Source organism: Ictidomys tridecemlineatus, unplaced genomic scaffold (assembly GCF_052094955.1).
Source record: "Ictidomys tridecemlineatus isolate mIctTri1 unplaced genomic scaffold, mIctTri1.hap1 Scaffold_233, whole genome shotgun sequence".
Lineage (NCBI taxonomy): Eukaryota > Metazoa > Chordata > Mammalia > Rodentia > Sciuridae > Ictidomys > Ictidomys tridecemlineatus.
In genome coordinates this window covers 278661-291214 of record NW_027522008.1, presented here as the reverse complement: position 1 = coordinate 291214, position 12554 = coordinate 278661, and the positions used below count along the sequence as shown (strand labels likewise).

The 12554-nt window shown below is 43.1% G+C and overlaps 1 protein-coding gene and 1 long non-coding RNA gene across 6 annotated transcripts in view; one reads left to right on the top strand and one right to left on the bottom strand.

Annotated features, from left to right (window-relative positions):
- The window catches only part of LOC144373105 (uncharacterized), a 60823-nt gene extending 52632 nt beyond the window's left edge, over positions 1-8191 (bottom strand). For all 5 annotated transcript variants that reach the window (XM_078036217.1, XM_078036218.1, XM_078036219.1 and 2 more), the window contains exon 1: positions 8065-8191. The gene's annotated coding sequence lies outside the window, so the exon portion shown is untranslated. The remainder of the gene's footprint in view (positions 1-8064) is intronic.
- LOC144373106 (uncharacterized) lies at positions 3551-12321 on the top strand. Its single transcript, XR_013432887.1, has 5 exons — positions 3551-3764; positions 5841-5896; positions 6264-6400; positions 8117-8288; positions 11595-12321. It is a non-coding gene; the product is annotated as an uncharacterized LOC144373106 (long non-coding RNA).
- The last annotated feature ends 233 nt before the right edge of the window (positions 12322-12554 follow it).

Below are 12554 nucleotides of genomic sequence, written 5' to 3'. Positions count from 1 at the left end.
GTAAATCTGTATTCCCACTTTCGTTAAACTTTTTATAGGTCACAGGATTTAAACCTGTGGCCACCTCTTTAAAACATTATTTTCCCACATGGGAAAATATTTGATTACTTCAGTGGTTCATTTAACTGTTTCATAAAGAAAAGAAAACTAACAGCAATGCCCAGCCAAGGGTGGACAAGAAATGCATAAATGTTGCCAATGTACCTCATCTTAACAGCAGCATCCTTATGTTCTCTCATTAGACTCTCCTGAGCAGATTGACTAGAACTACTGAATTAAACAAGGGCCAAAGAATTTCTTACTCAAATCAACAAACCATATGGTCTGCTATGCTGTTTCTGCCAGTGGTCAAAGCAGAAACTTTGAAAACACAAATTTGGACATCATTATAGAGTTGTATGTAGGTGGAGAGCAAACGTATTCTTAACTGTAGTTGTGGGACATTATGTATTTTTTTACCTCAAGTTCAACTATTGATGAGGAGTGACTATGTGATAATGATAGTGATTCAATAAATATACTAGAACAGATGAGTGCAGCAGATGCATAAAATCCTTCAGAAGTGACTGTCACAGAACTTATTTGGGTAGATTTCATCATGTGCTGCTTCATTCCAATTTGTTTAAAATAAACCTATATTTTTTAAAATTTCAGGCATCTTTATCCATTTGATAGTTTATTAACAAAAGAAAGACCATTACCTTCTGGCATAAGTGGGGAGAAACTGCAAGCTATTTTTAGTTAAATGGTTCTAAAAGTCAATGCAATAAATTTTGAATACTCAACTGGCTGCATGGAAGGTTTATTTTAAGAAAAGATGGCTTTTGTTTAAACTTACAAGAAAACTTTATTAGAATTCCTAATTCAGAAAAACCATTCCAGAAATTTCTTTTGGATAACATTCATTTACAGTAGTAGTTATTACTATAAATCTGGCATATTAGTTGCAAGTCAAAATTGATGAGGTAGAATTATAGTTTTTGTATGTTGACTGTACACACCACAGTACATGGAGGTCTCCTGTGGTCAATGTGTACATTTACAGACATTTTATAAGTGTTAAAAATATAAGATCAGTAATGAACTGCTGTTTATAGAAGTTTTTAGTTATTATATTTTTTGATTATAGGAAAACATTTTACTCTGATGTATTTAGTTAAAATCACAACTATAATATGTTATGCTTTGGAAAAATACTATCCATGTGGTTCTACAGAAAAAGTTTTAGACATCTTAAATTATTATTCTAAAAATGTTCCTGTCCTAATCAGTTTGGACTGCTATTACCTACATCTGGGTAGTTTAGAAACAATGAAAAGTCATTTCTCACCATTCTGTAGACTGAGAGACCAAACTCAGGAGGACAGCATGGTCAGGTTCTGACAAGGGCCTAATATGGGTTCCACACAGCTAATCATTGTGTCCTCAGAAGGCAGAAAGCTTGCTAACTAGCTCTCTGAGTCCCTTTTATGAGGGCACACATCAGTCATAAGGATTCCTTGCTTATGACCTAATTACTTCCCAAAGGCTTTATCTCCTGATACCACCACATTGGGACTTAGAATTTCAACATTAATTTAGGAGACACCAAACATTAAGCTCATAATTTTGCCCCCACACAAGCAACTTTTATACTCTTACTTGAGAAAACCAAGGTATACAGGTTGGTCATTCAAGAAACTCAGGTCTCATTATCTTTGTCATTTATTCCCCAATTAAATGCTCATTCCATAGAATTGGCTTTAAACTGTTTTTTTACTTTTTCTCAAAAGCGAAAATTTCAAGGAATTAAGATCAGTCACCAGTGGGAATGCTTAAAGTATTATTATTAATCTCTAAAAACAAAAATAGTTATTCTAAAACTCTGAGCAGTAACATAATCATTAGAATCATTTCCCAGTGACTACCTTGAATGAGACCATGTTCATTTGGATGTTTCAATTCTGATATGAAACAAGTAAATTAATAAAATGACCTTAAGCCTCACTCAGATGAAGAAAACCCAAAAGTTTGGAGATAAAAATCATTATTTAGATTTTAAAGTAGCACAAACTGACACTCAATTATGCTCTATATACAGCACATATCAAGTGCCCTGACATCAAATGAATCCTATAACACAAAACCTGTGTCCTCTACAGAATTATTTCCACTAACCTATGGCTGAAACTAATTCAATGTGCTTTGTAAAAAGTGACCTCACATTTTTTAAAGTTTCACAAACAAGACTTAATCATGTTCTTCACTGAATAAGCAGAAAATATTAACTCTATTATTTTGATTCAAGTGCTCTGAACATACAACTTCACTGGTCCCAATATTTGAACTCATATTTGCAAAGCAAGACTTGCTTTATTTTGAAAACAGTTAAATCACATGTGTATATAATATGCCAATATTTGCTGTAATCCATTATCAATTGTGTTGTTTATAATACAGTAAAATTATTCAATATGATGAATTTCTATGAACCTCAAGAAACTGCTTTCAGTTCTAATATTAAGCTTGTAGGAGATAATAATGCACAGAAATTTTTGTCTGTGTATTTATCTAAGAGTTTTTTCCAAGCCCAGTTAAAAATGCTTAGCCCACACAAACTTCTATGTAGAATATAAAGTCTTTGTAAGAGTAGGGATGGAGAAAAGAACACATGGGAAGATGACATAGCATTTATTTCCATTGTCATATTCTCATCAAGATACCTTCCATCCCAGCCTGTTAAGTAAAGGGTTTTGACTGAACATTGAAATTACTCACTCAGTGATAAAAGTCTAAAAGCTTCAAAACAAAACAAAAAAAAAATTCACCATTTCACTCACATTCCCATAATGAATAATCATTTAAACTATAAGGAAAATTTGCTTGTTGTCAGTCATCTAGAATTCCCCTCCTCTCCCTAATTTTTTATTACTCTGAAAAAGGCATGTTAAAGAGAACTTTTAGTTTTTAAATTGTTAGGATTTATGTAAATACCTATAACTCTTTTAAACCTGAAAATTTTCTTGACCAAAGAAGAAATACATTAAAAGTAGAGAAGTCTGATTAAGGTTCATTACTGCATTAATTTAGAAAGTATGTGAAAGACAGGGGAAAATGTTGGTATTAAATTATTAAAACACTGAATATGGCTTTTCTTTTCTGGAGAGGGGCACAGTCTTATGCCATCCTCTTCTCACTGCTGATTCCTTGGCTGGGTTTTGGGAAGGGCCTGTGCATCTTTCCAGCCGGCAGGAGGCTGCAAAGGGACTTTGGATAGCAGGACTCAGGTCCTCCAGTGCCCGAGCCAGGTGAGTCTCCCAGGACCCTGCCCACTGCTGGTTTCCAGGTGGAAAAGGAACGGGGTCAGGGGCGGCCACTCTCCAAATCCTCTATCCTCCCCGTGCGCTGCCACTCCCTGTGCAGTGTGCCGGTCAGGAGCTGGAAGGCAGGGCCAAGTGAGAGGATGGGGTGGAAGGGGAAGAAGGGGCGGAAGGGGCGGAAGGGGCGGGGTGAGCAGGAGTCCAGGGCGGGGCCGGGGGAGGGGCGGTGTCTCTGGGCGGGCAGGAGCCGGGCTGCAGCACCCACCCACCAGCAGATACGTGGAGGGAGACCTTAGGATCTGCCAGGCTCTGGCCGGTGGCAGGGGGCCCTGTGAAAGGGGAGCAAGGAAGCCTCTGGAGCCAGACCCAGGGAGGTGGGGAGGCTAGCGCGGGCTCGAGGTGGACCCAGGCTGAGCCACTTCTCCTGGCTGGAGAGCCCCACTTTCCATGAGTGCCTGGTATAAGGTAAACACTGTGTGACTGTGGGTTTGGCTGCAGCTGAGGCTTGATGAAGTCAGTTGCATCTTGTTATGGAGGCTGGTCTTCTGCGTACCCATGGACATTTAAATTTCTTTTTCTTTTAATTAGCTATACATGACCATAGAGTGCATTTATGCACTTTGATATATCCCGTGGACATTTTGTCAACTCAACTCCACGAGACTGGCATTTAATTGGGGGTAGATCACATTCAGCCAAAAAAGGTCCTGGATTGCTGTTTATAATTCCCTGTGGAAATCGTCTAGGAGGTTTAGTGGTTTTTAGTGTGGCTCCATGTCTTCCGTGGACACATTCTTTTCTGGCTCTTGTACACCCATAGTATTGTGAAATTAACCTCCATTTGCAATTTATTTATTATTTAGATGACTGAAAGCCTTGCTAAGAGAATTATATTGTAATTAACAGAGAGACCCGACCAATCACAGCAGGGAGGTTTGTCCTGGCCAAATGAGACAAACACCATTTGCAGCCTGCAAACTTGTAACAAGATGAGCTCTTCCGGCACTTTGCATCTCTTTTGTGTCTGGAAGTGCTGACTAGTTCTATGCCCCTTCTACTCTTGTGTTCTTTTTTAAAAAAGACTTGTTGAATAAACTTTTTTTTTTAAACTCATGCAAGATGTATCATTTACCAGTGAAATTAGTATCTAATCTAAAAATTTATTAATTTAGATATAAGTGTATCTTTGATGTTTGAAATGAATTTGCATGCTTAAGAAATCTATTAATATTAGAAATAAAGCAAGAAGGGAAAAGTAGATCTGAAATAGGTAAGCTACAGAAATTTATGTTGAAACCAGTCTTTAGTTTTAAAGACTCTATTACTGACTTTGCTAAGTTTTATAACAAATGTCATGCTGGTCGCATTCACGTTGCATGATTTATTATTTTACTTATGTTTGTGCTTGGGATTGGACCCAGGGCTGTATGCATGCTAGGTAAAGTAACAATGAGCTATACTTCAGCTCCTAATATTAATTTTTAAAAGATTCTGTTCATTTCGGCTAACATTGTTTTATACATCAGTGGTAGTTTCCAGTATCTTGTCCACAGTCCTTAGCCAGATGATAATATCACTGGGATCTGAGCCATTGTTGCTGTTGTAAACAAATTGAAAAACAAAAATGAGAATTCATTCTAATTCAAAGCCTACAGGGCTGTAGAGTGGAGCCAAAGTCTTAATTAACAACCTTGTGACTCCCTGTAGGGAGGGGGTCAATTCCTGGGACAGGAAACCCTGGAGGCAGGGCAGGTTCTTGGTAAGATGGAGGGTTCTCTGGAGGGCTGCAGAGTACCTCCAACATGCCTTGGTCTGCTGCCTGGGTTCAGTAGGGCCTCGGTACCTCATCTGCCCCCATTCCCAGCTGCCTCCACCACTTCCCGTGGCCCTTGTCTATGCCCACGTGCTTTTGTTCTGCCTGGACGCCAGACACTCCAGAGGAAGGTGCTATCACTTCTTGGGGCTCACCAGGGCAGAAGGGGAACAGCCTCTCTGGGGTGAGAGAGCAGACCACATTCTGGCATCTCAAGGGTTTCATTTCCACCTGGTTCCCTGCCTTCTGCCAGAGCCCAGTTCCACATGGGCTCAGCCTCTTCCCCACAGACCAGTGGGCCCCATTCATGCCATCTGGATGAGTGAGTATCTGGGCTCCACTTTGTGCTTTGAGAGTTGACTCTTTAGTCCTTTGAAGGCCTTCAAAGTCCTTCTGAAGGATCAGGGGTGGAAAAAATGTCTTGTGAGCTCTAAGACTGGCTAGTGCCAGGGAGGCTGGATAAATGCTAGCTGGGAATATTTAAGCTCCAGCCTCACACAGATGCCTCTTACTGACACATTGTGTTAAAGGGTTTACCAGTAGAATTGCTTGCACTTCCCATCTCTAGAAGATTGGCAAGACCAAGCAGACATTTGTACTAGAGCAAAGGAGTCTTCTCTGAACCACCTATCTGGCAGCTCTAAGGCCAAGGAGAGGATAGTTTGCCCCAAGAAGAGTCCTTACAGTGTCAGGTGACAATTGTGGTTCTTTGTGTTTCTTCTTTGCAGAAACAAATCCTTCCTCAGCCTTTCACGGTTTTGGACATCTGTAAGCACTGGGAACAGTAAGTCTGGTTGGGCTGAAGGGTTTTACTAGGGATACCTCAGAGCAATCTTCATGGAATAAACTAGATTACTAGTCTGGTGTGAAGCAGCTCACTGGAGACTCTTGTTTCCTCCAGGAAGCCATGTCACATCACATGTGTGGGTGTCTGCAGTGGGGGGACATTAAGGGGTTCAATCATTGAAGAATAAAAATGTCTCACAAGCTTGTTAAAGACCAACTGAGAACCGTAAAAGCACTTTACAAAAGCAGTGAGAATGCTGAATACAGAATTCCATCTACACTGCGTTCTCATCACTGATTTGACTCTCATCTTCCAGGAATGTCATGCCATCCAGTTGGTATAGGCACTTCTTCTTGTCCTACAGAACCACAGAGCTCAGCCAGAAGCTGAAGTCAGAGAAGGCTCCAGCCCTGAAAGCCAAGACAAGCTAAGAGTTTTACATCACCATTGGTTCAGAGAGCTTGGAGGAGGAGGAGGAGGAGGAGACGACTGTCAAAGCCAGTAAGAGCCCTGCATGTGGGTTGTTGCTAGGGGACTTAGGCCACCCAGTTTGGCCCCCATCCTTGGTGCTAGTGGGGATCCAGCTGGTTCTAAGAAGTGCCTGTGTGAACCAGCACCTGTCAGAGACAGTTCACTGCTGCTGTTCCTTAATGTTACTGATCACTCACGGTTATGTTCAAGACCAAATAAGAACTATAAAATACTTTAATAAAGGTTTGAAAATGCAGAATACAAAATTATATTCTGCACCATTGGGAAGGCCAGTGGGATAGTGGATTTTTGGGGTGGGAAACCCTCCTAGGTTCTCCCCTAGTGGGAGTCCTGGGAAGACCAAACCTTTTAATGGGAGAGATTTAAAAGCCATAACAGATCTGATGAGCCTTTTAGCTGTGGCAAATAACTAGGGATGCAGGGGTAAACCCCCCAATCCAGGTGGGTCCATGTAGCATATCAGCTGCCCTTCAGAAGTACCCAGAAACTGCATTTTTTTTACAAATCTTGATGGGGTGGAAAGAAGACCACATTTCAGAAGTGCTGTGGAAACACTATAGAAGGCTTCTCTCAGACCTGCCTTCTGTGTGGACCTGGGGGATTTCTCAGGAGTACTGATCTCCACCCTCATTATGTGCACACTGGTTTGGAGGGCTGTGCGAGGCACTGATTCCTGAGCATCAGCACAGTGATTCTGTACATGCCACTGTTTTCCCTTCTTCTGATCGCAAGTCTCCCTGAGCTTTCACAGCAGCAGCCATGACTCTCCAGAGCAATGGCTATGTCTCCTGGGCATGGTGTTACCATTTTTTTTGCTTACATAAAAGACAGTTTCCTAATTTTTTCATCTTCTTGAATTCTTTAATACAATTTTTTATTTCAAAAGAAAGGCAGGATTCATTATAAATTATACATTATACGATTCAGAAGTATATGAAGCAGCAGGATCAGAAGTTCGAGGCTGGCTTACTAACATAGGGGGACCATGTTTCAAAATTTTAAAAAAGGCTGTTGTTCAGTTGTAGAGCACTTCTGTGGCAACCCTCACAACAAAGGAGGAGGAGTTTAATTGAATTTAGAATGTTGGAAAATTGCTTTGAAAAAGAAAAAGAAAAAAATCACCCATACTCTCTCCATCTATAATTAAGTAAATTATTCTTTGAAATGTGTTTGAGATCACACTGAAATATATATATATATATATATATATATATATATATATATATATATATATATATATATATATAATCACTTTAACTTCTTAATTTAAAAATGCAAAACAAGTACACTTTGAACTAGAAAAAGCATATACAAGGAAACTGGAAGATTTATTTTTCTCCTCTTCTGCTTCCTTTTGTTCATTGCATGTGTCTATTGGTGGGTGCCCTGTAAAACTTCCTGTCTTCTGTATAGGCTCAAATGAGTGTTCACTATTGAAAGCATGAGTACAAACTTATGCATTAAACAGAAATGGTCAAATTTCTTAATGACTGCCTAAGCAAATTTTTACTTTACTTTGTCATGCTGGGGATTGAACCCAGAGGTGGTGAGCCACTGATCACATCCCCAGCCAATCTTTATATTTTCTTTTGAGAAAGGGTCTCACTCAATCTGCATAAACATGGAAGGCCTGAGTCTGAGCGCTCTGGGCTGGTTTCCTCCAAAGGCCATACCTCTGAGCTGGGTGGATGGTCTTGCAGCCTCTTTCACACTTGGCATTTTCAGTTTCTCCTCCAAGGTCATGTGAACCAGGAGCTTCTCCGAGCCAATTCCAACGCCTCAGAGTTCACTATAAAGGCACACAGACTCTTTGCTTCCCATATTCTGGAGAACAAAGATGACCCAGATGTCAGACTGGAATCTCAGCATGAAGGAGCCATTGTTCCCCTTAAAACAGGTAAGTCAGGGACGGTAAGCCATGGAAGGAAAAGGCAGTGAGCCTCTTTTGTCCTCCTGTAGAAATAATGCCACCAATATGGTCCAGTCTACTACCATGATCTCTCCAAATGAGGGGTTTTGGTCTCCAGTGAGACAGAGCAACACTCGTCAAAGTAAAGGTAGGGCCTCTCCTGACGTGTCATCTCCCATGCTCTCGCAGCCCAGGAGCCATGTGTATCCAGGAGCGGAAGCTGGTTGTAGCTAGAGGAGAACCTCTGCCTAAAGGAAGCAGCACCCTGACTCGTGAAGTACACATTTCTCTCTCCATCCAGCCCTTCTCACTTTTCTTCCCAACACACACAATCCTGCTGTGGATTATAGGCACTAAAGGTGACTCAGACAAAGGCTGAGCTGGCAATGGACCAGCCCAAAGCAACTCTGACACACTGTAAAGCATTGACCATCCCCTGGCCACCCTGGGCTTCTAAGTATGTCTCAAGCAAGCCCTGCAGAGGCCCTCCAGGACCTGGCAAGGTATGGCACACAGAAAATGATCACATGGCCTTTGGAGAGAAGATTCAAGGGACTGTGGGCACAGTCAGGCTCACTGCCCTCAGCCAGGTGTGACGTGGATGCTTACCTGTATCACTCCTCATGTGAGTACCTCCAGAGCCAGTCCACTGAGCTTTTTTTGAAGAGCCCAGCAGATAAGACTTGATTCATGTTCATCCCAGAATGGTGTAGATCTCTGACTAGGTCAGAGGCTGTGGGCTGAGGCAGTGTGGAGACCCAGGCTTTGATCTTCAGATACAGCTTCACCGGCTGGGACAGCAGCAGATTGTTTGCTGACTTTGCTCCCCAGTGTTCTTTGTGTTAGATGTGGGTGTGACAAAGAGACAGTTGAGAAGTGGTGTAGAAGGATTTCTTTGCCTGTGTAGTCACCACACAATTATAAACTGCTAAGCAGAGGTGTGGAAAACAAAGGCGGCACCAGAAGTCACTCTGCCAGGCAGTAAATCAGCTTAGTCAGTCACCACTTGTGTATCCAATGCCCCCCACCCCAAGGAGCCTAGAGCCCAGGACTGGAAAGGGCAATGGGCTTCTGTGTCGATGGATTGGGAGTCGAGTGTCTACAAGCCCTTCACTTTTATTTTAAATATGCAATTTGTTATGGAGGGACCTTGTTATTCATCCATTTACTCATTTTACAAGCAGGGAAACTGAGTTTTTGAGAGGAGCTAGGTCCTGGATGGAATTACGTACGTTGGTCGTAAAGTCAGACTCACAGACTAGACCTTCTGACCCTGCTCTGGTCAGCCTGCTAAAAGATTCCTTCTCCCTTTCATCTCATAGGTAGAGAGGGCCTCACTTAAACATTCTGGCTTCATAGCCTGTTCCCCACCCTTATTTGAGTGGAGGATTTGAGTAAGAAGGCAAAAGAGCTCTAAGTTGAATGTAAGGTCCGTGTGTGAGGAAGGCATGAACTTTGGAGCATGTTTGGGGCAGAGTGACCCTGGACCTTGCCCTCCTGTCTACAGCATGGTAAAAGGATGAGCATTTTCCCTTGCATCCTCTCAGCTCTCACCATATGATATTTGTCCCAGCTCCCCATGGTCTGAGACCCCAAGTCCTCTCTCAGTAGATGCCACCAAGGAAAGCAGCAAGAAAGGCTTGAAACGGAAGTTGTCAGAAGACCAGTCAACCCCCAAGACCAAGAAGAAGCAGCCAGAGATCAGGGAAGGCTTAGAGGGAGCTATTTTATCAGAAAAGCCCTCCATGCCTTCCAAAGGGACATCAAGGGGAGACAAAGCAAGTGGCATCCAAAAGGAAAACAAGGGGAAGGAATCTTGTGACCCCCCAAGGGGCCCAAAACAAGCCAGAGGGGAGCTGGGGATGGTGAAGGTCAAGGTTGGAGATCCAAATGTCCCAAGAAGCAAAAGCAAGAAGAAGAAATCTGATAAAGGTAAGTAAGCCCATGTCCTTGGGCCCATGCTGAGTGTGTCCGGGACCCTCAGCCAACTGTTGGTTTTCCACCCACGCAGAGGAAGATCCCTGGGAAGAGATTTGTTCAGGGTCTTGGGGGCAGCTAGTGGCAAAGCCAGGAAAGAATCCGAAGTACCTGGTTCAGGGGGGAATGTCGGCTCCCCAAAGCCCAGCAATCTCTCTTCACATCTGGTAGTCACATTTCCAGCTCCAGGCTTCTGGTAGGCCCAGGCTCAGGCTGCATCCTGACCATTGCAGAGAATGGCATCCTCTACCCTGTGCCCCATGTCAAATTTTGGAAGAGCCTGTTTCTACGTCCAGCTGTGGGTGCTTATTGGACCAGCACGCCTGAGTCCTTTTCATCTCTCTAGACTTCATTTTCTCATGTATTGATACCTCTGCTGGAGTCTGCACTCAGTGGGTCCTTGTAGGTCTTCACGCCAGCACAAGCACCTAGAGAACCGAGGCCCAGAGTAGCAGTCTTCTCATGGTCACAGGTTTTCACTGGTTCCAATTGGCCACCCTTAGCCCACTGTGGGCCTTGGAGTTTAACCAGTTTGACACAGATTCATTGTGAATCTTTTCTTCTTTCCTCTGGATTATTTGTGGGTGTCTTCCATCGAATGGCATCTGTTAGCCTGGGAGGGTTCATCTTTCTGGGTGCCGACGACCAGACCTGCTGCCGGCTGTCAGACATGGGCAGAGAGAGTTCCTGAGCGGATGCCACTCGTGCACTTCCATGAAGAAAGGGGGCCCCCCGTGAGAGCCCTGCCTTCTGGGCAGCAGCAGAACCTGTGCCGAAGCCCAAAGCTGCTGTGACTGTGACCCTGGTACCCAGGGTCAGACTGGCTGGAGTTGTCACCAGGGTGCCACAAAGAAGAAAGTGTGTCATGGTGGGACTCTGAACAGCCCCCCAGAACCCCTTAATAAATGTGCCTGGCAGTGCCACAGCCCGCCTGGCAAAGCTTGCACTTGATCTGTATATGATCTGTCATTTCCTACCACCCCATGGTAGATGCTGTAGAGAGACTGTCACAATTTGAAAAGAATGACAAGGGGAAGGGGGAAGTGGGGCGAGGGCACAAAAGCTGTGCTTGTGGGCATTTCTCCCTGGGGTCAGTTCCTGTGGGGTAAGGTTAGAGCTCTGTTTAAGAAGGTGCAGACAAGCTTTCTTCCTGTTAACCAGGTGCTATGTTCAATGACCCTCAGGTGGCACCTACCAACACATGATCCAGTGCCCCATGGGGTGTGAGAGGAAGTGGGCATCTGCAGTTCCAGTGGCTAAATAGGGGCGTGTAGTCCCTCGGGAAGGCTGACCCCTACTCTACTGCTCTGCTTCCAGGCTCAGACGCGGCCGGGACCAGAGCTGGAAACAGCAGTGCTTCCTCTTCCTTAGTGGAGCCATCCCTGGAAGGAGAGAAGATGAGATGGAAAAGTCACTGCACTTTGGATTTTATGGCTTTACTAATGAAGTGCACGTGTAGAAAAATTCAGAGAGAAATCATAGGACTCTAACAGGGTCATGTCTACCCTGGAGCCATAGTACATGATCCTGCCTTGCCTAAATTTCCCCCTATTGGGGAAAATATCAAAAGCAGAATGACTGCATTGATAAGGTGATCTCTGGAAAAGAAGGAACGAGCCCAGCCATATGCTCAACACTTATAAATCAACCTTTCTTAAAGACACTTCAATGCCATTTGTTAGACACTCCAATATTTTACATGATTTTCAATATACATTGTACCAAAATTTCTATAAATAAATAACTCTGTACATAAAAGTAATACTTCCTGTTTCACATTGCCTCTCAGAAGAAGCAGATTCACGTATTTTGTGAAAGTAACATTAATAAGTTAACTGTTGAGGACAAAACTCTAAATGTGCTTACCTTCTGGAAAAATTTTAACCTCTGATAGAACATCTTACACAGGTAGCCATTTGGCTAATATCTCCCCTTCAGCCCTTTGGCTAAAGAAATGTACTTTGAGATTTTTTAAGGACCTTATTTGTTTCAATGTAATTTTCAGTGAATTGGCACTCATAAGATGGTTAGCTACAGGGCTCAAAAGTGAAATCTCTCCCAGGTCTAGGGCTAAATCTTATGTAGTCTACGCCCAGTTCTGTCGGTGTGTGGGAAGGGTGTGGCCAGGCCCGCTCTGGCTCCTCAGTAGAAATAGCCCTGAAGGGTGAGAACTTGATCTTTTTTATCCCCCAGTGTAATATTATACTGGCAGAATTAAAACATCACTATTGAAAAATGCACAGCTACCAACACCAGCCGCCTTTGCCTTAATAAAAA